Source organism: Bombina bombina, chromosome 11 (genome assembly GCF_027579735.1).
Source record: "Bombina bombina isolate aBomBom1 chromosome 11, aBomBom1.pri, whole genome shotgun sequence".
Taxonomy (NCBI): domain Eukaryota; kingdom Metazoa; phylum Chordata; class Amphibia; order Anura; family Bombinatoridae; genus Bombina; species Bombina bombina.
In genome coordinates, this window is record NC_069509.1 from 9,582,726 (window position 1) to 9,604,626 (window position 21,901).

Sequence of the window (21,901 nt, forward strand, 5' to 3'; positions counted from 1 at the left end):
TCAGTCGGATCACAAACGTAGTCTCAGCGAATACCTTACATTCCCTTATGAGTTTAATAAAATTAAAAAAAAACAAGGAAGAAAAGAAAAATAAGAGCCCAAAAATAATTAACCGTTTCACTTCATAAAGGAGTTAATTCAGTCTCCAACACATGCGAAAAAAGCGCCTGTCCCATGCCTAAATCCAATCCTTACCCAAGGATTATTATGTCCCAGATTAATTTATGCAGGAAATCTAAGTGCATAGTCTCCCAACCTAGAAGACAAAAGCACTTACCTGCAAAATCCACTGTCCAGCAGGTAGACAGCTCACCAGGCATGAAAGACACATTCTCCTCACAGAGACCTGTAGAAAAAGAAAGAACAAAGTAAACCTACTCTGGCTTTCTATACAAGGGCAGCAATATGTTAGGAAAACACAGCAAGGTCCACCTCACAAGTTCCTAACTGCTTTAAAGCCACCACTACCCTACTGAAGAGATTAACGTGGACTACAGCTAGACCCAGAAAATCTTCCTTTTAGCGAAAGAAATCCAATTTTCTTCAGAAACCAGAACTTCACCTCCTCCATTTACAAAGGCAAAGAGAATGATTGGGGATTATGGGTAGGGGAGTGACACTTAACAGCTTCTCTGTGGTGCTCTTTGCCGCCTTCCTGCTGGCCAGGAGTGATATTCCCACTAGTGATTGATAACGTTATGGACTCTCCATATCTTAGGAAAGAAAAGTAAATTATGCGTTAAAAATAAATCAGGGCGGGTCATGGACTTTCCATGCCAGTAAAGAAAAGAATTTATCAGATAAGCATACATTTTGTTTTCTTTCCAATGGCGTGGAGAGTCCACAATTCTAGGAAACCAATACCCAAGCCAGAGAGGACACAGAATGGACAAGAAGGGAAAAATAAAGGCAGGCGGACCTAAACTGAAGGCACCACCGCTTGAAGCACCTTTTTCCCCAAAAGAAAACCTCAGAAGAGGCAAACGTATAAAATTGAGATAAAATAACCAAGAAAAACCAAGTAGCCGTTACAGATTGAACTATGGAGGCTTCGTCCTCAAAACCCCAGAAAGAAGAGACACCCAGTGGAAGAGAAAAATGTGACCCTCTTATGCGACTGTTGCCCAGCTTCCCCATAAGTCAAACGATGATAGTCCTCAAACAAAGGGAAAGTTGAAGACTTTTTTTTTTTTACCCCTGAACCTACTTCAAACCAGGAAAAAGTATCAACAGAATGCATAGACCAACAGAGCCTGCTGCAGAACACCAAGATATAAACAGGTCTGATTCTGACCAGGACCTGAACAGAAGACTGGAATGACCAGAAGATTTAGCCAACTTCTTAAGTAGCAAAAACGAAAAGGCAAATATCCATCCCAGAAGAGAACTGACAAACATCTCTCTCCAATCCTCTGTGGAGAAAATAACACAATTCGAGGAACTCTCACTTAATGTCAAGGAGAACCTCAAACGCACCCCAGGAGAGAAAGGTATGCCAAAATTAAAGTTACATAGGACGAGACACAGGCAAACTAGCGTGGATCAGTAGTCAAAGACCTTATTTGAAAAATCTATATAGACAGGACTAAGCGTACATCTCCCCGCAGTTAGACTCAGAGAATCTAGATTCTGTCGAATGAATGGGAGTAGAAGGTCCATCCTCAGGGGCAACCTCCACAGAGGAAAGGATATTTCCACAAGATCAGCGAGCCACGTCCTGCAAGGCCAAGCTGACGCATTAGTATCTTTAATCCTTCGTTGACAACTATGGCCCTCTCTTGATGCGGGCTAAAAGCCTAGTGAGAAAGGAGGAACGGAAGAACATATCAGACCGAACTCAACAAGACAGATAATACTCTCACCCGCAATGCCCGAGGGTCCCTTGATCTAGACCCGAGACTGGGTAACCAGGAAAAATGACAATAAGCCCAGAAGACTATCCCACCCCTGAGTGGAAAGACTCGGCTCAGAAATACCTCTACCCAGACAATCAACCAGGGAAAAGAATGACCAAAACATAATGGGGCCCACTAAAGGAAGCAAGAATCTTCCTTCAAAGCCAGGAAACTCATTGTTCCTTCCTGATCTCCATAAGCTATCCAATTAGTTCTGAGAAATCGGGCCGGGGCAATAAAAAAAAAGAAAAAAAAAGGTTGAGGTCATGTCAAAGGACATTTAAGATGGCCCTCAGCACCAGAATGGGGAAAAAGGGAGGACAGAAAACTCCGGTGACCAGGTTCCCTAAGCTCTTCACGGAACTCTAAACTGGCACCCTAGCCCAGAAAGCTGGCATTCGGGTACAAATCTCCCAAGATGGTCTCAAATACCCATGCCCTGGAACAGATATCTTGAAAGGACCCTAGGCAGAGCATAACAGATAGAGGTCACAACTAAAACAAACCAAAAGCCATGAGAAAAACTATATCCCAGCATTGCACTGCTGAAGAGCGTGCAGAATATGGTAAAAAGACAAGTAGATTTGATAGGTCTAGATCCTACCGGAATATTTTAGTGGAAAGCAAATCTATGATTTTCCACAGAAAAAAATAAATCCTGGAATTGGGTACCGGCAAAAAACAAAACAAAAAAACTCTTATCCAGATCATCAACCACTCAAAGTCTCAAAGGAGAGACAAAAGTGTGTGAAAAACCAAAGGAATAAAGGAGTCTGAACAGCTATCGTCCAGGTACCCTCGCATCCTAGCTATCACCAAAAGGGCCCCCAGTAATTTAGGAAAGATCTTAGAAACTGAGGTCAAACCCAAAGGCAGTGCTACAGACAGAAAGACTGTTTAAAGAACAACCAATAGGAACTGAAAAGTATCCCAGAGAATGGGAACATGAGTCCTTCAGGTCGAAAGAGGTCAAAAACCAAACTAACTGGACTTAACTGGATAAAAAAAAAAAATGTCCTGATTTGTAGGCACAAAGCCCTGCTCCCAGCAGCTGAATATGGGAACAATTATAGGTCTTCAGATCACTAAAGAGATAAGCTGTTACCTAAATCATGTAGCCCTGTAAAAACATGGAAAATAACAGAATATAATATCTCAGAGAATGCCTAAGAGGGTATTGAACCCAAGGCTGATGGAATATGCTGCAGAGATTTACCTCTAAGTTCCAAGCTAGACTAAAAGGCGGCCACGCAATAGCCAGAATCAATAAGCCTACCGCACCTGGTGTTACCAGGCTGTCTCCCATCCAGGTACTGACAAGGCCTGGCCCTGCTTAACTTCCGAGATCAGACAGCATCGGGAGCATTCAAGGCAGTGTGGCGGTAGACCACAACCTTTGACTTGAGGGGCAGCATAGCTACCTACTAGGCAACAACAGCTGGTCTTAGTACACGCTGGAAAGAAAATAAGCTATGTATATGCACACATTCTAAATAAAATGAAATCAAGCATAAACATATAAGCAGTGTGAATGGATAGTGTAGAGTGGCCCACTGTAGGGAGCGGAGGAGTATATAAGAGACTATCTAAAAGTATATGAGATATAAAATCAGCAATAAAATATATTAAAAAATTAAAACACAAAGGGAGTTGGCTACAAAAAGTAATAAGCAAAGGTAATCTTTAATCAATAAAACAGTAAAATACATAAACAAGGAATTTATCTAATAAAAATCAGGATGTGGCCACACCTCTAAAGAACCCTATGGTATTATTTCAGATGTACGCAATAAGAAAATAATGAGCACAAAGCTTAAAATCAAATCTTAAACAAATACTTTGTATATGATTAGAAAGATCAGTCAGATCTCAGACGGTTATGCTTAGTATACAATTATATGCCAAGTAAAGTAAGTACATACCCTGCTGTATTAGAGCAATGATATGTTCTTTATTTGGACAGGAGAAGAACTCCTCAATATATTTATTGAAGATCTGAATAATAATCAATGGGGTCTCATTTACATATGAATAAAGCAAAAAATATATAATTTTTTTTTAAATATTTATTTATGCCCAGTAGTGTACAAATACAATCAGCAAAATAACGTAACAGCAAACAATACATTTCCTGTTTAGCGCCACGCAGGGCCAATATTACAACCTCAAAAAGAAAATTAAAATACATGAAAGAACAAAAAAAACAATTTAGATTAATTAACGATCCATACTTCTTGATCGTTCACCAAGGCCCTTCATTCTTTATATACACTACTGTTTTTATATTATTTATAACTCGCACCTCTACACACCCCCCCCCCCCCAACACACAACCAACAAGAAAAAAAAAAAAAATTGCCTTTTATACGGTCCTAACTTAATTAGCTCCTTCCCTAACCTCCCCCCACTGGTAAGGTATCCTTTCTTCCGCCACCAAAGTTAAGAAGAAGGGTAGTATATTTTTTAGAGGGGAAATAAATTGCCTTTGCATATCTAATGGCCATTCCAAGAGTAATTTTAACCATTTATTAAAATACTTCCTGAGCTTTGTCTCCTTTCTTAAATTGTCATAAAGTTATATTCTCATTTGTATGTAAATTAATTTAATAAACTCCCCTAACACAGGGGCTCTTCTTCTATTCAATTTTTAACTATTAAATTTTGTGCTAGCATTATACCGGTGTTAACTAGCTGACTCTCTCCTGGCTCTAACAAACCTTGATACAAGAAAAAGATTATGCATGGAGTAAATTCGATCCGTAACCCCAAATATTTGTTCAACCAATAGTTCACCCTAGCCGAAAATTGTCTGATTTTAGGACAAAACCATAAACAATGCAGTAGGTCTGCTCTCCCCGCGCTACACTTATAACAACAAATATTCAAGTCTGCACTTGCCCATTGATTTAACCTATCTGGCGTTAAATAATAATTGTTAATAATTCTCCAATGAGTTTCCCTCCAACTAATTACTGTCGTCTCTGACATACTTAAGCTAATGCTTCTCACAACCTCTTCTTCCTGAATATTTGGGACATATTTTTGAAGCTTCTGTGTAATTTCCCTAATGTGCTTAGACCCTAATTTATCAAATAGAGTATTATACCAGTATGTTAATGATCTAATGCCTGCTTTATACAAACTGAGTCCTGCCTCCAGCTCTTGTAAGTCCCATCCTAGCTCACTTGATTGAGACAGTGTTGTCATAAAACTTTTAACTTGCAGGTAGGCATAAAAATTCTTTTGAGGTAACAAACTTTTTTGCTATATCACCATACAATTGTAATTTATTTGTGCCAGTTATCAACAGTTGTGCAAAATATGATATTCCTTTTGCATACCATTCTCTGAAAACTATATTATCTTGCCCTGGAGAAAAACCAGGGGTTTCCGATTATCGGTACATATCTGGATTTTCTAAAGTCCACCCCCATTAGATTACAGTATTTTTGCCAGGCCAGAATAATATTTGAAATTGTTGAGAGTTGTTTAATATTCTCCGGTAATTTTACATATGCGTGATGTAGGGCAGATTTTAAGTTAAAAGGTCTTATTAATTCTGTCTCTAAATCATAGTAAGTAATATATTGCGACTCGAGTAATCAGTCTAACCCATATTTTATCATCGCTATCCAATTATAATAGCATAGGTTTGGTAAAGCCATACCCCCATATTTTTTAGGTATAGTTAATCTGTCTAGAGATATCCGGGGTCTCATCTTTCCCCAAACGAATTTAGTGCATGCCTTGTTATATTTAATAATATCCTGCCATGTAATAAATAAAAGGTATGTTTTGAAGTAGAAACAATAGACGCGGAAAGATAATTGTCTTAATAAGCATGATTTTGGCTGACAGTGAAAGAAAAACAGAATTTATGTTTACCTGATAAATTACTTTCTCCAACGGTGTGTCCGGTCCACGGCGTCATCCTTACTTGTGGGATATCCTCTTCCCCAACAGGAAATGGCAAAGAGCCCAGCAAAGCTGGTCACATGATCCCTCCTAGGCTCCGCCTTCCCCAGTCATTCGACCGACGTAAAGGAGGAATATTTGCATAGGAGAAATCATATGATACCGTGGTGACTGTAGTTAGAGAAATTAAATCATCAGACCTGATTAAAAAACCAGGGCGGGCCGTGGACCGGACACACCGTTGGAGAAAGTAATTTATCAGGTAAACATAAATTCTGTTTTCTCCAACATAGGTGTGTCCGGTCCACGGCGTCAACCTTACTTGTGGGAACCAATACCAAAGCTTTAGGACACGGATGATGGGAGGGAGCAAATCAGGTCACCTAGATGGAAGGCACCACGGTTTGCAAAACCTTTCTCCCAAAAATAGCCTCAGAAGAAGCAAAAGTATCAAATTTGTAAAATTTGGTAAAAGTGTGCAGTGAAGACCAAGTCGCTGCCTTACATATCTGATCAACAGAAGCCTCGTTCTTGAAGGCCCATGTGGAAGCCACAGCCCTAGTGGAATGAGCTGTGATTCTTTCAGGAGGCTGCCGTCCGGCAGTCTCATAAGCCAATCTGATGATGCTTTTAAGCCAAAAAGAGAGAGAGGTAGCAGTTGCTTTTTGACCTCTCCTTTTACCAGAATAAACAACAAACAAGGAAGATGTTTGTCTAAAATCCTTTGTAGCCTCTAAATAGAATTTTAGAGCACGAACTACATCCAAATTGTGCAACAAACGTTCCTTCTTTGAAACTGGATTCGGACACAAAGAAGGCACAACTATCTCCTGGTTAATATTTTTGTTAGAAACAACTTTCGGAAGAAAACCAGGTTTAGTACGCAAAACCACCTTATCTGCATGGAACACCAGATCAGGAGGAGAACACTGCAGAGCAGATAACTCTGAAACTCTTCTAGCAGAAGAAATTGCAACCAAAAACAAAACTTTCCAAGATAATAACTTAATATCTACGGAATGTAAGGGTTCAAACGGAACCCCTTGAAGAACTGAAAGAACTAAATTGAGACTCCAAGGAGGAGTCAAAGGTTTGTAAACAGGCTTGATTCTAACCAGAGCCTGAACAAAAGCCTGAACATCTGGCGCAGCCGCCAGCTTCTTGTGAAGTAAAACAGATAAAGCAGAAATCTGTCCCTTCAAAGAACTTGCAGATAATCCTTTCTCCAAACCCTCTTGTAGAAAGGATAGAATCTTAGGAATTTTTACCCTGTTCCATGGGAATCCTTTCGATTCGCACCAACAGATATATTTCTTCCATACTTTATGGTAAATTTTTCTAGTTACAGGCTTTCTAGCCTGAATAAGAGTATCAATGACAGAATCTGAGAACCCACGCTTTGATAAAATCAAGCGTTCAATCTCCAAGCAGTCAGTTGGAGTGATGCCAGATTCGGATGTTCGAACGGACCTTGAACAAGAAGGTCCCGTCTCAAAGGTAGCTTCCATGGTGGAGCCGATGACATATTCACCAGGTCTGCATACCAAGTTCTGCGTGGCCACGCAGGAGCTATCAAGATCACCGAAGCCCTCTCTTGATTGATCCTGGCTACCAGCCTGGGAATGAGAGGAAACGGTGGGAACACATAAGCTAGGTTGAAGGTCCAGGGCGCTACTAGTGCATCTACTAGAGTCGCCTTGGGATCCCTGGATCTGGACCCGTAGCAAGGAACCTTGAAGTTCTGACGAGACGCCATCAGATCCATGTCTGGAATGCCCCATAATTGAGTTATATGGGCAAAGATTTCCGGATGGAGTTCCCACTCCCCCGGATGAAATGTCTGACGACTCAGAAAATCCGCTTCCCAATTTTCCACTCCTGGGATGTGGATTGCAGACAAGTGGCAGGAGTGAAGCTCCGCCCATTGAATTACTTTGGTCACTTCTTCCATCGCCAGGGAACTCCTTGTTCCCCCCTGATGGTTGATATATGCAACAGTCGTCATGTTGTCTGATTGAAACCTTATGAATTTGGCCTTTGCTAGTTGAGGCCAAGCCTTGAGAGCATTGAATATCGCTCTCAGTTCCAGAATGTTTATCGGGAGAAGAGATTCTTCCCGAGACCATAGACCCTGAGCCTTTAGGTGTTTCCAGACCGCGCCCCAGCCCACCAGACTGGCGTCGGTCGTTACAATGACCCACTCTGGTCTTCTGAAGCTCATCCCTTGGGACAGGTTGTCCAGGGTCAGCCACCAACGGAGTGAATCTCTGGTCCTCTGATCTACTTGGATCGTCGGGGACAAATCTGTATAATCCCCATTCCACTGTCTGAGCATGCACAGTTGTAATGGTCTTAGATGAATTCACGCAAAAGGAACTATGTCCATTGCCGCAACCATCAAACCTATTACTTCCATGCACTGCGCTATGGAAGGAAGAAGAACAGAATGAAGTACTTGACAAGAGCTTAGAAGTTTTGATTTTCTGGCTTCTGTCAGAAAAATCTTCATTTCCAAGGAGTTTTTGTTTAGGATCTTGAGATCCAAAATTGGTCTGAATGTTCCCTCTTTTTTGGGAACTATGAACAGATTGGAGTAAAACCCCATCCCTTGTTCTCCTAATGGAACAGGATGAATCACTCCCATTTTTAACAGGTCTTCTACACAATGTAAGAATGCCTGTCTTTATTTGGTCTGAAGACAATTGAGACCTGTGGAACCTTCCCCTTGGGGGTAGTTCCTTGAATTCCAGGAGATAACCTTGAGAAACTATTTCTAGCGCCCAAGGATCCTGAACATCTCTTGCCCAAGCCTGAGCGAAGAGAGAGAGTCTGCCCCCCACCAGATCCGGTCCCGGATCGGGGGCCAGCATCTCATGCTGTCTTGGTAGCGGTAGCGGGCTTCTTGGCCTGCTTACCTTTGTTCCAGCCTTGCATCGGTCTCCAGGCTGGCTTGGTTTGAGAAGAATTACCCTCTTGCTTAGAGGATGTAGAATTTGAGGCTGGTCCGTTTCTGCGAAAGGGACGAAATTTTGTTTTATTTTTAGCCTTAAAAGACCTATCCTGAGGAAGGGCGTGGCCCTTTCCCCCAGTGATGTCTGAAATAATCTCTTTCAAGTCAGGGCCAAACAGCGTTTTCCCCTTGAAAGGGATGTTAAGCAATCTGTTCTTGGAGGACACATCCGCTGACCAAGACTTCAGCCAAAGCGCTCTGCGCGCCACAATAGCAAAACCTGAATTTTTCGCCGCTAATCTAGCTAATTGCAAAGTGGCGTCTAAGGTAAAAGAGTTAGCCAACTTAAGTGCTTGAACTCTGTCCATAACCTCCTCATAAGAGGATGCTTGATTGAGCGACTTTTCTAGTTCCTCGAACCAGAAACACGCTGCTGTAGTGACAGGAACAATGCATGAAATTGGTTGTAGAAGGTAACCTTGCTGAACAAACATCTTTTTAAGCAAACCCTCTAATTTTTTATCCATAGGATCTTTGAAAGCACAACTATCTTCTATAGGGATAGTGGTGCGTTTGTTTAGAGTAGAAACCGCCCCCTCGACCTTGGGGACTGTCTGCCATAAGTCCTTCCTGGGGTCGACCATAGGAAATAATTTCTTAAATATAGGGGGAGGGACAAAAGGTATGCCGGGCCTTTCCCATTCTTTATTTACAATGTCCGCCACCCGCTTGGGTATAGGAAAAGCTTCGGGGGGCACCGGGACCTCTAGGAACCTGTCCATCTTACATAATTTCTCTGGAATGACCAAATTGTCACAATCATCCAGAGTAGATAACACCTCCTTAAGCAGAGCGCGGAGATGTTCCAATTTAAATTTAAATGTAATAACGTCAGGTTCAGCTTGTTGAGAAATTTTTCCTGAATCTGAAATTTCTCCCTCAGACAAAACCTCCCTAGCCCCTTCAGACTGGTGTAAGGGCATGTCAGAACCATTATCATCAGCGTCCTCATGCTCTTCAGTATCTAAAACAGAGCAGTCGCGCTTTCGCTGATAAGTGGGCATTTTGGCTAAAATGTTTTTAATAGAATTATCCATTACAGCCGTTAATTGTTGCATAGTAAGGAGGATTGGCGCACTAGATTCACTAGGGACCTCCTGAGTGGGCAAGACTGGTGTAGACATAGAAGGAGATGATGCAGTACCATGCTTACTCCCCTCACTTAAGGAATCATTTTGGGCAACATTATTATCAGTGGCATCATTGTCCCTACTTTGTTTGTCACATTCATCACATATATTTAAATGGAGAGGAACCTTGGCTTCCGAACATACAGAACATCGTCTATCTGATAGTTCAGACATGTTAATAGGCATAAACTTGATAACAAAGCACAAAAAACGTTTTAAAATAAAACCGTTACTGTCTCTTTAAATTTTAAACTGAACACACTTTTTTACTGAATATACGCAAAAGTATGAAGGAAATGTTCAAAATTCACCAAAATTTCACCACAGTGTCATAAAGCCTTAAAAGTATTGCACACCAAATTTGAAAGCTTTAACTCTTAAAATAACGGAACCGGAGCCGTATTTACATTTAACCCCTATACAGTCCCTGGTATCTGCTTTGCTGAGACCCAACCAAGCCCAAAGGGGAATACGATACCAAATGACGCCTTCAATAAGCTTTTTCAGTGGATCTGAGCTCCTCACACATGCATCTGCATGCCTTGCTTCTCAAAAACAACTGCGCATTAGTGGCGCGAAAATGAGGCTCTGCCTATGACTAGAAAAGGCCCCCAGTGAAAAAGGTGTCCAATACAGTGCCTGCCGTTTTTTTAATAAAATTCCCAAGATTAAAATAACTCTCCAAAGTTATAAACCATTAAATATGCTTATAAAGTAATCGTTTTGGCCCAGAAAAATGTCTACCAGTCTTTAAAGCCCTTGTGAAGCCCTTTTATTCTTATATTGAAAATTAAGAAAATGGCTTACCGGATCCCATAGGGAAAATGACAGCTTCCAGCATTACCAAGTCTTGTTAGAAATGTGTCATACCTCAAGCAGCCAAAGTCTGCTCACTGTTTCCCCCAACTGAAGTTAATTCCTCTCAACAGTCCTGTGTGGAAACAGCCATCGATTTTAGTAACGGTTGCTAAAATCATTTTCCTCTTACAAACAGAAATCTTCATCTCTTTTCTGTTTCAGAGTAAATAGTACATACCAGCACTATTTCAAAATAACAAACTCTTGATAGAAGAATAAAAACTACATTTAAACACCAAAAAACTCTGAGCCATCTCCGTGGAGATGTTGCCTGTGCAACGGCAAAGAGAATGACTGGGGAAGGCGGAGCCTAGGAGGGATCATGTGACCTGCTTTGCTGGGCTCTTTGCCATTTCCTGTTGGGGAAGAGAATATCCCACAAGTAAGGATGACGCAGTGGACCGGACACACCTATGTTGGAGAAATATATATTCCATCTCTGCAATTCAGCGTGGAAGTTAGTAAAATATTCAGCATAATTGAGATTATACCACCCACTTGGATCTTTCCCCAAAATGATTCCCAAATATCTAATATGGGCTACTTCCCTATACGGGTGTTTACTATAACTATTTTTATTTTTGTTGATCCATAGTATTTCTGACTTCTGTATATTTACTTTATACCCTGTAAATTTACTAAACTGATTAATAATCTCCAGACTTGTTGGGATACTTAACCTAGAGTTACTAAGAAAAAGAATAACATCATCCGCATATAATGAAATAACTACCTTATGGTCTCCTACCTTGATACCCTCTAACCTTTCCCTGAAATAAATTGCCAGAGGCTCTAGAGCGATATTAAAAAGAAGTGGGGATAATGGGCATCCCTGTCTAGTTCCTTTTTGTAGGATAATATATGGTGTAAACCCCCCATTTACTAACACTTGTGATCTTGGTGATTTGTATATCAAGTTCACCAAATTGACCAAATTACCCGAAAACCCAAACTGTAATAGAGAAGTCGTCAAGTGATCCCAGATTATCGAATCAAACGCCTTTTCCGCGTCTATTGTAATTAAGGCATGGTCTACTTCATCATGCATCCCTGCTCTGTGTAATTTATTATAATAGCGCTCAATTGTTAATAATACCCTGCGTATATTCCTCGCTACATTCCTCCCCGGCATAAAACCCGTCTGATCAGGGTGAATTATGTCTCCAATCACTTTTTTCAGCCTCTCAGCAATGATGTTCATTAACAGCTTATAATCGTTGTTAAGAATAGATATGGGTCTATACGAACCCATATCCTCTGGTAGTTTACCCTTTTTATGAATCAGCGTAATTACTGAATCCGCAAAATATACAGATTTGATTCTATTTTTAACAAAATATAGATTAAATAATTCTGTTAGGATATCAGCTATATCTGTTTTCAATATTCTATACCACTCTGCCGCAATACCATCTGGACCTGGTGCTTTCCCGATCTTTATTCTATCAATAGCACCCTTAACTTCCTCAATATAAATTGGTAGGTTCAATTGCGCCAATTTCTCACTATCGATCTTTGGAAGCTTAATCTTTTCCCAGGACGACTCTTTTGCCTTTACATCTAAATCCCCTAAAGCATAGATATTCTGATAGTATTTAAAAAAGGCCTCCCGGATTTCAAGCGATTTGGTGTATACTTTGTTGTCATGCCTTATCGACATAATCATATTTTTATTTTTCCTGAAATTACTAATTTTAGTCAAATTTTTAGCTGATATGCCCTGCCAGTAATGCCTATTCTTAATATCCTCCATTGCCCATTTTTTATTCATAAAGAAGTCTCGCTCTTCTCTAGCAGTTCTATATTTATCCCACAAAAACCTATCTGGCTTTAGAATATATTTTCGGTATGCGTTTTTCAACTGATTTGCGAGTTGTAGTTCCCTGCTAGCCATCTTTCTTTTCATTCTTACCATATATTGTTTAATTTCGCCTCTCATGACCGCTTTACCTGCTTCCCAAAAAATTTCTGTCTTATTCCTGTATGTACTATTTAAGTTAGAATATTCTCGCCATCTTTGTGTTAGCCAGTTACAGAAACCCAAATTGACCATATAGCCTGGAAATCTGAAAGTATTCCTATTTGTTGCCTCTTGAAGATTAAGATTTAATTTTAATATTATAATAGCATGGTCCAATAGACCAAATTCAGAAATCTCGGACTCTGTATCTAATTTTAATATGTTTTCGTCTATAAGAAACATATCTATTCTAGAGAAATTCTTATGTGATTTAGACTCACAGGAGTATTCTTTTATGTCCGGATGTTGGACTCTCCAGATATCTTAACTTTAAAGCTTTACAAAACTCTCTAAAAAAAAAAAAACTTGCCTTTCTTTTATGTTTCCCTCCACTTTTCTTTTGCAAGAACCTATCTCTGGGTATAAGACCATGTTAAAGTCCCCTGCTAGAATCAAATTTTGCCCCAAATAGGGAACTAATTTATTTTTAAGGTTGTTCCAGAAATCTCTATCCAATTCATTTGGCCCATACAAATTACATATTGTCCAAATTTTGGCGTCTATTTTAATTTGTAGAATTAAATACCGACCTGCTAAATCAACATCAACGCAAATTATGTTATATGTTAAATTTTTATTAATCAGAACAGCTACACCTCGCTTTCTTGTTAGGCAAGGTGTGGCTAAGATTTCAGCAATCCAATTCGGCTTTAATTTTGGGATCTCTTTTGCCTTTAGGTGCAGCTCCTGCAGGAGGACTGTATCAGGACTATATTTTTTAAGGGTTTTTAAGATATTTTTGCATTTTATTGGGGATGTGACTCCTCCAATATTCCAGGATATAATATTTAAATTCGTACTCATTTAATTAAGCAAGTTAACATATTTACATCAGATACTGACCTCATAGAGAAAAATAATAAAAAAGTAGTATTTTCTTTTTTCAAAGATGTTTACACCAAATGCAGACCTCAGAGAAAGACAACCTCTCCCCCCCCCCCCACAACCACAGTCCTCAATCACAGCAAACATCTCCCTCTGCTGTTAAAAACAGCAACCTTACAATACTTTTACACACAAAAATTTCCATAGCCATATATATTCAAAAAAAGAAGCTTAAAAACATACTCGGAAGAAATGTTGGGAGCTGCTCCCTGAGTAAACCAGTCATTACTTTTTCAATTTATAATAGGTCAAAAACATTTGTTTCATATCTGTATATTATTCTTAAGACAAAAGGCCTTGGCTTCATTTGGTGTATTTAAAACTACCTGACCTTCATTGCTTTCTATTACTAACTTAGCAGGATACTTTAAAATGGCTTTCATTCCAGCTTTTATACACTCAGAACAGTAGGGAGACATATCTTTCCTTTTCACAGACGTATCTGCAGAAAAGTCCTGAAACAAAAGAACCTTTTTGCCTTCAATTATTAATGGACTTGACTTTCTATACTGCCTTAATACTGACACCTTATCTTGAAAATTTAAATAACGAATCATAATCATTCTCGGGCGGTTTATTTTATCTGACTCTGATCTAATAGGCCCAATACGATGTGCTCTTTCTACCGCTATTTTCCCTTCCTGCATTGGCAAATCTATCAATTTTGGCAAGGTAACTGATGCAAATTGTATGAGGTCTGCATATTCAGTAATTTCTGGAACTCCAACTACCCTTACGTTGTTCCTCCTTGACCTATCTTCTAAGTCCTCTATCTTGGACTGTAATACCTTAATAGTATTCGAAAGTTTATGATTAACATCTTCCTGATTAGTATAAAGGTTCTCAAGATCAGACACTCGTGATTCAACTTCTGACAACCTGTTAGAAAATTGCCTGATCTCTACAGTGAGACCTGCGATCTCCTTTTTAATCCCTTCAAACTGGGGCAGTATTAGGCCCACTATCTGATTATTTGTTAATTGAGCCTCTACACCTTTTTCCATATCTTGTGGAGTAGTAACAGTTGTCTCTACTAGTGAGTCTTGTGCCACTTTATTTGTTTTTTTGTCTCTCCTAGACGGCATGGCTGGGGACCTGGGTTTAACATTTGTTATATATTTTTCCATTAAGATCTGGGGGTCTCACTAGGCCCAGAAATGTGCCTTATCTGAATAGTGTAAAAAAAAAAAAAAAAAAAAAGAAAGCAAGAAGAGGGAAAAAAAATCAACACTACCAACCTATAATTCTATCTTATCTGATTTCCCTAAAATATTAAATGTGGGAAAAAAAAAAAAAAAAAAGGGTGCCAACAAAGTGAAAAAAGGATTACAAGTTGTTCACCTTATTCCATGATCCACTACAGCAATGTTAGTTCAACAAATGCCTTTTATACTTTTCACAAACCTTCCCCTTTTGGTTCTACTTCACAATTCAGATCATATAGTTATCAGACTCACCAGCTGTTTCCTTTAAACTCTACAACAGCTTTTTATACCAATATGCTCATACAGTAAAATAAAATATCCTTTTTCAGTGACCTATCATTTGGGTTTTACCCCTGTACCATAGGAACCCTTGTTTTAGGGAACAGTTCAAAAAATAATATATACTTAACAGGCTATCTTATTCCACACACCAAACCTTTACTGAGATTTTTTGTGTCTTATATTATTTTTGTCCTGGAGAAAAAGAGATCCTTTATTTTAACTCATATACTTTTATCCCACACTAATATTGGTGCCCTGACAAGCCTTTTTGTTAGATTTTTAGAAAGCTATCTTTATCCAACCAACTTCAGTATTCCCTTATTAACATACTCTTTAGGTAAAGAAAACAGACCATATTACAATAACAAAAGGTATTGCTCCCCAGCTTCAGTATTCCCTTATTAACATACTCTTTAGGTAAAGAAAACAGACCATATTACAATAACAAAAGGTATTGTTCCCAGCTTCAGTATTCCCTTATTAATATACTCTTTAGGTAAAGAAAACAGACCATATTACAATAACAAAAGGTATTGTTCCCCAACTTCAGTATTCCCTTATTAACATACTCTTTAGGTAAAGAAAACAGACCATATTACAAGAACAAAAGGTATTGTTCCCCAACTTCAGTATTCCCTTATTAACATACTCTTTAGGTAAAGAAAACAGACCATATTACAATAACAAAAGGTATTGCTCCCCAGCTTCAGTATTCCCTTATTAACATACTCTTTAGGTAAAGAAAACAGACCATATTACAATAACAAAAGGTATTGTTCCCCAACTTCAGTATTCCCTTATTAACATACTCTTTAGGTAAAGAAAACAGACCATATTACAATAACAAAAAGGTATTGCTCCCCAGCTTCAGTATTCCCTTATTAACATACTCTTTAGGTAAAGAAAACAGACCATATTACAATAACAAAAGGTATTGTTCCCAGCTTCAGTATTCCCTTATTAATATACTCTTTAGGTAAAGAAAACAGACCATATTACAATAACAAAAGGTATTGCTCCCCAGCTTCAGTATTCCCTTATTAACATACTCTTTAGGTAAAGAAAACAGACCATATTACAATAACAAAAGGTATTGTTCCCCAACTTCAGTATTCCCTTATTAACATACTCTTTAAGTAAAGAAAACAGACCATATTACAATAACAAAAGGTATTGTTCCCCAACTTCAGTATTCCCTTATTAACATACTCTTTAGGTAAAGAAAACAGACCATATTACAATAACAAAAGGTATTGTTCCCCAACTTCAGTATTCCCTTATTAACATACTCTTTAGGTAAAGAAAACAGACCATATTACAATAACAAAAGGTATTGCTCCCCAGCTTCAGTATTCCCTTATTAACATACTCTTTAGGTAAAGAAAACAGACCATATTACAATAACAAAAGGTATTGTTCCCCAACTTCAGTATTCCCTTATTAACATACTCTTTAGGTAAAGAAAACAGACCATATTACAATAACAAAAGGTATTGTTCCCCAGCTTCAGTATTCCCTTATTAATATACTCTTTAGGTAAAGAAAACAGACCATATTACAATAACAAAAGGTATTGTTCCCAGCTTCAGTATTCCCTTATTAATATACTCTTTAGGTAAAGAAAACAGACCATATTACAATAACAAAAGGTATTGTTCCCCAGCTTCAGTATTCCCTTATTAACATACTCTTTAGGTAAAGAAAACAGACCATATTACAATAACAAAAGGTATTGTTCCCCAACTTCAGTATTCCCTTATTAATATACTCTTTAGGTAAAGAAAACAGACCATATTACAATAACAAAAGGTATTGTTCCCCAGCTTCAGTATTCCCTTATTAACATACTCTTTAGGTAAAGAAAACAGACCATATTACAATAACAAAAGATATTAGTCCATGAATGTCTTTAAATCTTTTGTTTACAGTCCCCGGACAAGCTTTATCACTTTGCCTGCAGGAAATTCTTTGCCACCTTTAATCTGATGTTAGTCCATCCCATATTTGAAGACAGTTTCCGCAAAAACCTGATATGCTAATACCAATGAAATTAACGTTTGGCCGTGGTTTATGTATCTCTACTGTGATAAACTTGCAGCTGCTTTTCCACCTACAGCCACCAAAAACAAAACCACTTCAGCAATAGGCAAATTTTACTATAAACTCTGTTTGCAGAAACGTGTTTAGCAATTTACAAGTAGAGATGATTTTTTCTTTCCCCAGCTTATCTCTTTGCGTGATTCACTTTGAGACCAAAAAAAAACTGCGCTTTAACACTAGATAATCAAGTTGAAATCAAAGCACCAAACACTTCAGCCTGGTGCATGCGGTAATTCTGGCTATATCCACAGCCTCACAAGGCTTAAAAATCTCCACGCCTTTATCCTTCTCCACTATTACTGCCAAACTGTTAGCGATTCAAGATGGACTGTACGGTCAGCAATTTATCCCAATATACACCAAGTAGGGATCTCTATACACTCTCCCAATTCTTTATTTTTAAGGTGTTATCCTATTAAAACAATAGCAGTTAGCTGAAGCCCAATGTCTCCATAAATGTAAGCCTTACAGGGTGAGGCAATATCATCAACCTTTTAGTGCATGCAGTTGATATACTTGCGGTTTTGCAGATTCTCTGTGCTCTCTTCTATTGCCTTTCACCTAGGCTTCCGGAACCCACAGGGGCTGAAATGGCTCCTCCAGGATACCTCCCAAATTTGTCCGTTTCTACCACCCGGAAGTACCGCTTTTCCAGTTAGCAGTTCAGCTTGCTTCCGCTTGCCACAGCTCCGCAAACACCGCCTCTTGCATCTGCGCCTCCGCCCACTATGCACCGGTTGCCGCCTCACCCTCTGCTTCGAACGTGTTCCTCCAACCTTTTAGTCTGGCTATTTGTCAGTCCCACCTGACCATGGCGGTATCGCTTAGACCTCCGTGTCACACCACGTATGCTTTCTCCCCAGACGGTTTGTTTACATAACCGCCAACAGGAGCACTGTGCTTGGGGGTTCGAGTCACCACAGCTCGCTGTCCTAAGCGCAGAGCGTGTACGCGTGTCCATGCACCTCCCCACCGGAAGTCCAATTTTTTTAGATATTTCTTTAGAAATTGTAAACACTACTAAGACAAAAACCTTTTTCAAAAAGGTGGATTCAAACAATTATATTCACTTTGACAGTTGTCATCGTGACCAATGGAAAATGAATGTCCCCAAGGGCCAATTTCTAAGACACAATCAAATATACTGAAAGATAGATTTATAGGCTGTAATGACGAACTAGTTTCAGAAGCTTTGTCAAGCTCAGAAAAATAGAAAGAGAAACCCTAATGACATCCAAAGAAAATAAAAATAACAAAAAAGGAAGAAAACTTTGCTACCACATTACACAATACAGTTCAGACTTTAATTAGAAAACTCATTCATAAACAATGGCATCTTGTCCAAAAAGACAATTTCCTTAAAGGGACACTAAAGCCACATTTTTTCTAATGATTCAGATAGAGCATCAATTTTAAGCAACTTTCCAATTTACACCTATCAATTTTTATTTGTTCTCTTGCTATCTTTAATTCAAAAGCAGGAACCTTACCTGATAAATTTCTCTCTTGTGGTGTATCCAGTCCACGGATTCATCCTTTACTTGTGGGATATTCTCCTTCCCAACAGGAAGTGGCAAAGAGAGCACACAGCAGAGCTGTCCATATAGCTCCCCCTCTAGCTCCACCCCCCAGTCACTCCCCCGGGTGAAAAGTCTGACGACATAGAAAATCCGCCTCCCAGTTGTCTACTCCTGGGATGTGAATTGCTGAGAGATGGCAAGAGTGATCCTCCGCCCACCTGATTATTTTTGTTACTTCCATCATTGCTAGGGAACTCCTTGTTCCCCCTTGATGAGTGACGTTAGCTACAGTCGTGATGTTGTCCGACTGAAATCTGATGAATGCCTGGAGCGCGTTTAATATCGCCCTCAGTTCCAGAATGTTTATCGGGAGAAGCGCTTCTTCCCGAGACCATAAGCCCTGAGCTTTCAGGGAGTCCCAGACTGCACCCCAGCCCAACAGACTGGCGTCGGTCGTTACGATGATCCAATCTGGTCTGCGGAAACACATTCCCTGAGACCACCACCAGAGAAGAGAATCTCTGGTCCCCTGGTCCAGCTGTATTTGAGACAAATCTGCATAATCCCCATTCCACTGTTTGAGCATGCATAGTTGCAGTGGTCTGAGGTGTATCCGTGCAAAAGGGACTATGTCCATTGCCGCTACCATTAGCCCGATTGTCTCCATGCACTGAGCTACAGATGGCCGAGGAATGGAATGAAGGGCTCGGCAAGTGGTTAAGAGTTTTAACTTTCTGACCGCCGTCAGAAATATTTTCATTTCTACCAAGTCTATTAGAGTTCCTAGGAAGGAAACTCTTGTGAGGGGGGAGAGAGAACTCTTTTTGATGTTCAACTTCCACCCGTGAGACCTCAGAAAGGCCAATACAATTTCCGTGTGAGACTTGGCTCTTTGGAAAGTCGACGCTTGAATTAAGATGTCGTCTAGATAAGGCGCCACTGCTATGCCCCGCGGTCTTAGAACCGCCAAGAGGGACCCTAGCACCTTTGTGAAAATTCTGGGAGCAGTGGCCAACCCGAAAGGAAGAGCCACAAATTGGTAATGCTTGTCCAGAAAGGCGAACCTGAGAAACTGGTGATGATCTTTGTGGATAGGAATGTGCAGATACGCATCCTTTAGATCCACGGTAGTCATATATTGACCCTCCTGGATCATTGGCAAGATTGTCCGAATAAGAAAGAGGGTGACGATTCAACCTCTAGAGGTGCGCTAAATGTCGGACAATCCGGGTCCCAAACAGTGGACGAAAAAAGATGCAGGCTGCTCTCCCAAAAACAACGATGACATCAAAGGACTCCCTGGGATGGGAACAAAGAGGCGCCAAAATATTGTCCGAATGGTCTCCATCTTGAATGATGGGACTCTGAGGAATTTGTTTAGAATTTTGAGATCCAGGATTGGTCTGAAAGTTCCTTCTTTCTTGGGAACCACAAACAGGTTTGAGTAAAAACCCAGCCCTTGTTCCGCAATTGGAACTGGATGGATCACACCCATTGTATGTAGGTCTTCTACACAGCGTAAGAACGCCTCTTTCTTTGTCTGGTCTGTAGACAGAGGAGAAATGTGGAACCTTCCCCTTGGAGGGGAGTCCTTGAATTCTAGAAGATATCCATGGGATACAATCTCTAAGGCCCAGGGATCGTGTACGTCTCTTGCCCAGGCCTGAGCAAAGAGAGAGAGTCTGCCCCCTACTAGATCCGGTCCCGGATCAGGGGCTACCCCATCATGCTGTCTTGGAGGCAGCTGCAGGCTTCTTGGCCTGTTTACCCTTGTTCCAGCCCTGGTAAGGTTTCCAGGCTGACCTGGGTTGCGAAGCGTTACCCTCTTGTTTTGTAGCAGGGGAGGATGAAGCGAGACCGCTCCTGAAATTCCGAAAGGAACGAAAATTATTTTGTTTGTTCTTTATCTTAAAGGACTTATCCTGAGGGAGAGCATGGCCTTTTCCCCCAGTGATTTCTGAAATAATCTCTTTCAATTCAGGCCCGAAGAGGGTCTTTCCTTTGAAAGGGATGTTCAAGAGTATGGATTTTGACGACACATCGGCCGACCAGGACTTTAGCCATAGCGCCCTGTGCGCTAAAATGGCGAAACCTGAATTCTTTGCTGCTAACTTAGTTAGTTGGAAAGCGGCATCTGTTATAAAAGAATTAGCCAGCTTAAGAGCCTTAATTCTGTCCATAATGTCCTCATATGAGGTCTCCGTCTGGAGCGCATCTTCCAGCGCCTCGAACCAGAAAGCAGCTGCAGTAGTTACAGGAACAATGCACGCAATAGGTTGGAGAAGAAAACCTTGTTGAACAAAAATTTTCTTAAGTAAACCCTCTAATTTTTTATCCATAGGGTCTTTAAAAGCACAACTGTCTTCAATTGGTATGGTTGTGCGTTTAGCAAGTGAAGAAATAGCCCCCTCCACCCTAGGTACCGTCTGCCACGAGTCCCGCATGGGGTCAGATATGGGGAACATTTTCTTAAAAACAGGAAGGGGAACAAAGGGAATACCTGGTCTATCCTACTCCCTAGTAACGATATCCGCAATCCTCTTAGGGACCGGGAACACATCAGTGTAAACAGGAACTTCTAGATACTTGTACATTTTATACAATTTCTCTGGAACCACCATAGGGTCGCAGTCATCCAGAGTAACTAATACCTCCCTGAGCAATAAGCGGAGGTGTTCTAGTTTAAATTTAAAAGCCAACGTATCTGAATCTGTCTGAGGAGAAACCTTTCCTGAATCGGAAATTTCTCCCTCAGACAGCACATCCCTCACCCCCACTTCAGAGCGTTGTGAGGGTATATCTGATACGGCTACTAAAGCGTCAGAATGCTCCGAATCTGTTCTTAAAACAGAGCTATCACGCTTTGCAGGTAACAAGGGCAGTTTAGATAAAAACACAGAGTATTATTCATAACTGCCGCCAAGTCTTGCAAGGTAAAAGAGTTAGACGCACTAGAGGTGCTAGGCGTCGCTTGAGCGGGCGTAACTGGTTCTGACACTTGGGGAGAGGTTGACGGGCTAACCTCGTTACCTTCTGTCTGAGAATCATCTTGGGCCACATTTTTAAGTGCAACAATATGTT

At 40.1% G+C, this 21,901-nt stretch overlaps 1 protein-coding gene and 1 pseudogene across 1 annotated transcript in view; both read right to left on the bottom strand.

Annotated features, from left to right (window-relative positions):
* The window catches only part of LOC128642011 (serine/arginine repetitive matrix protein 2), a 132,224-nt gene that overhangs the window by 26,092 nt on the left and 84,231 nt on the right, over positions 1-21,901 (bottom strand). The gene's annotated exons all lie outside the window — the stretch shown is intronic.
* Positions 3,165-3,283, bottom strand: LOC128642540 (uncharacterized; annotated as a pseudogene).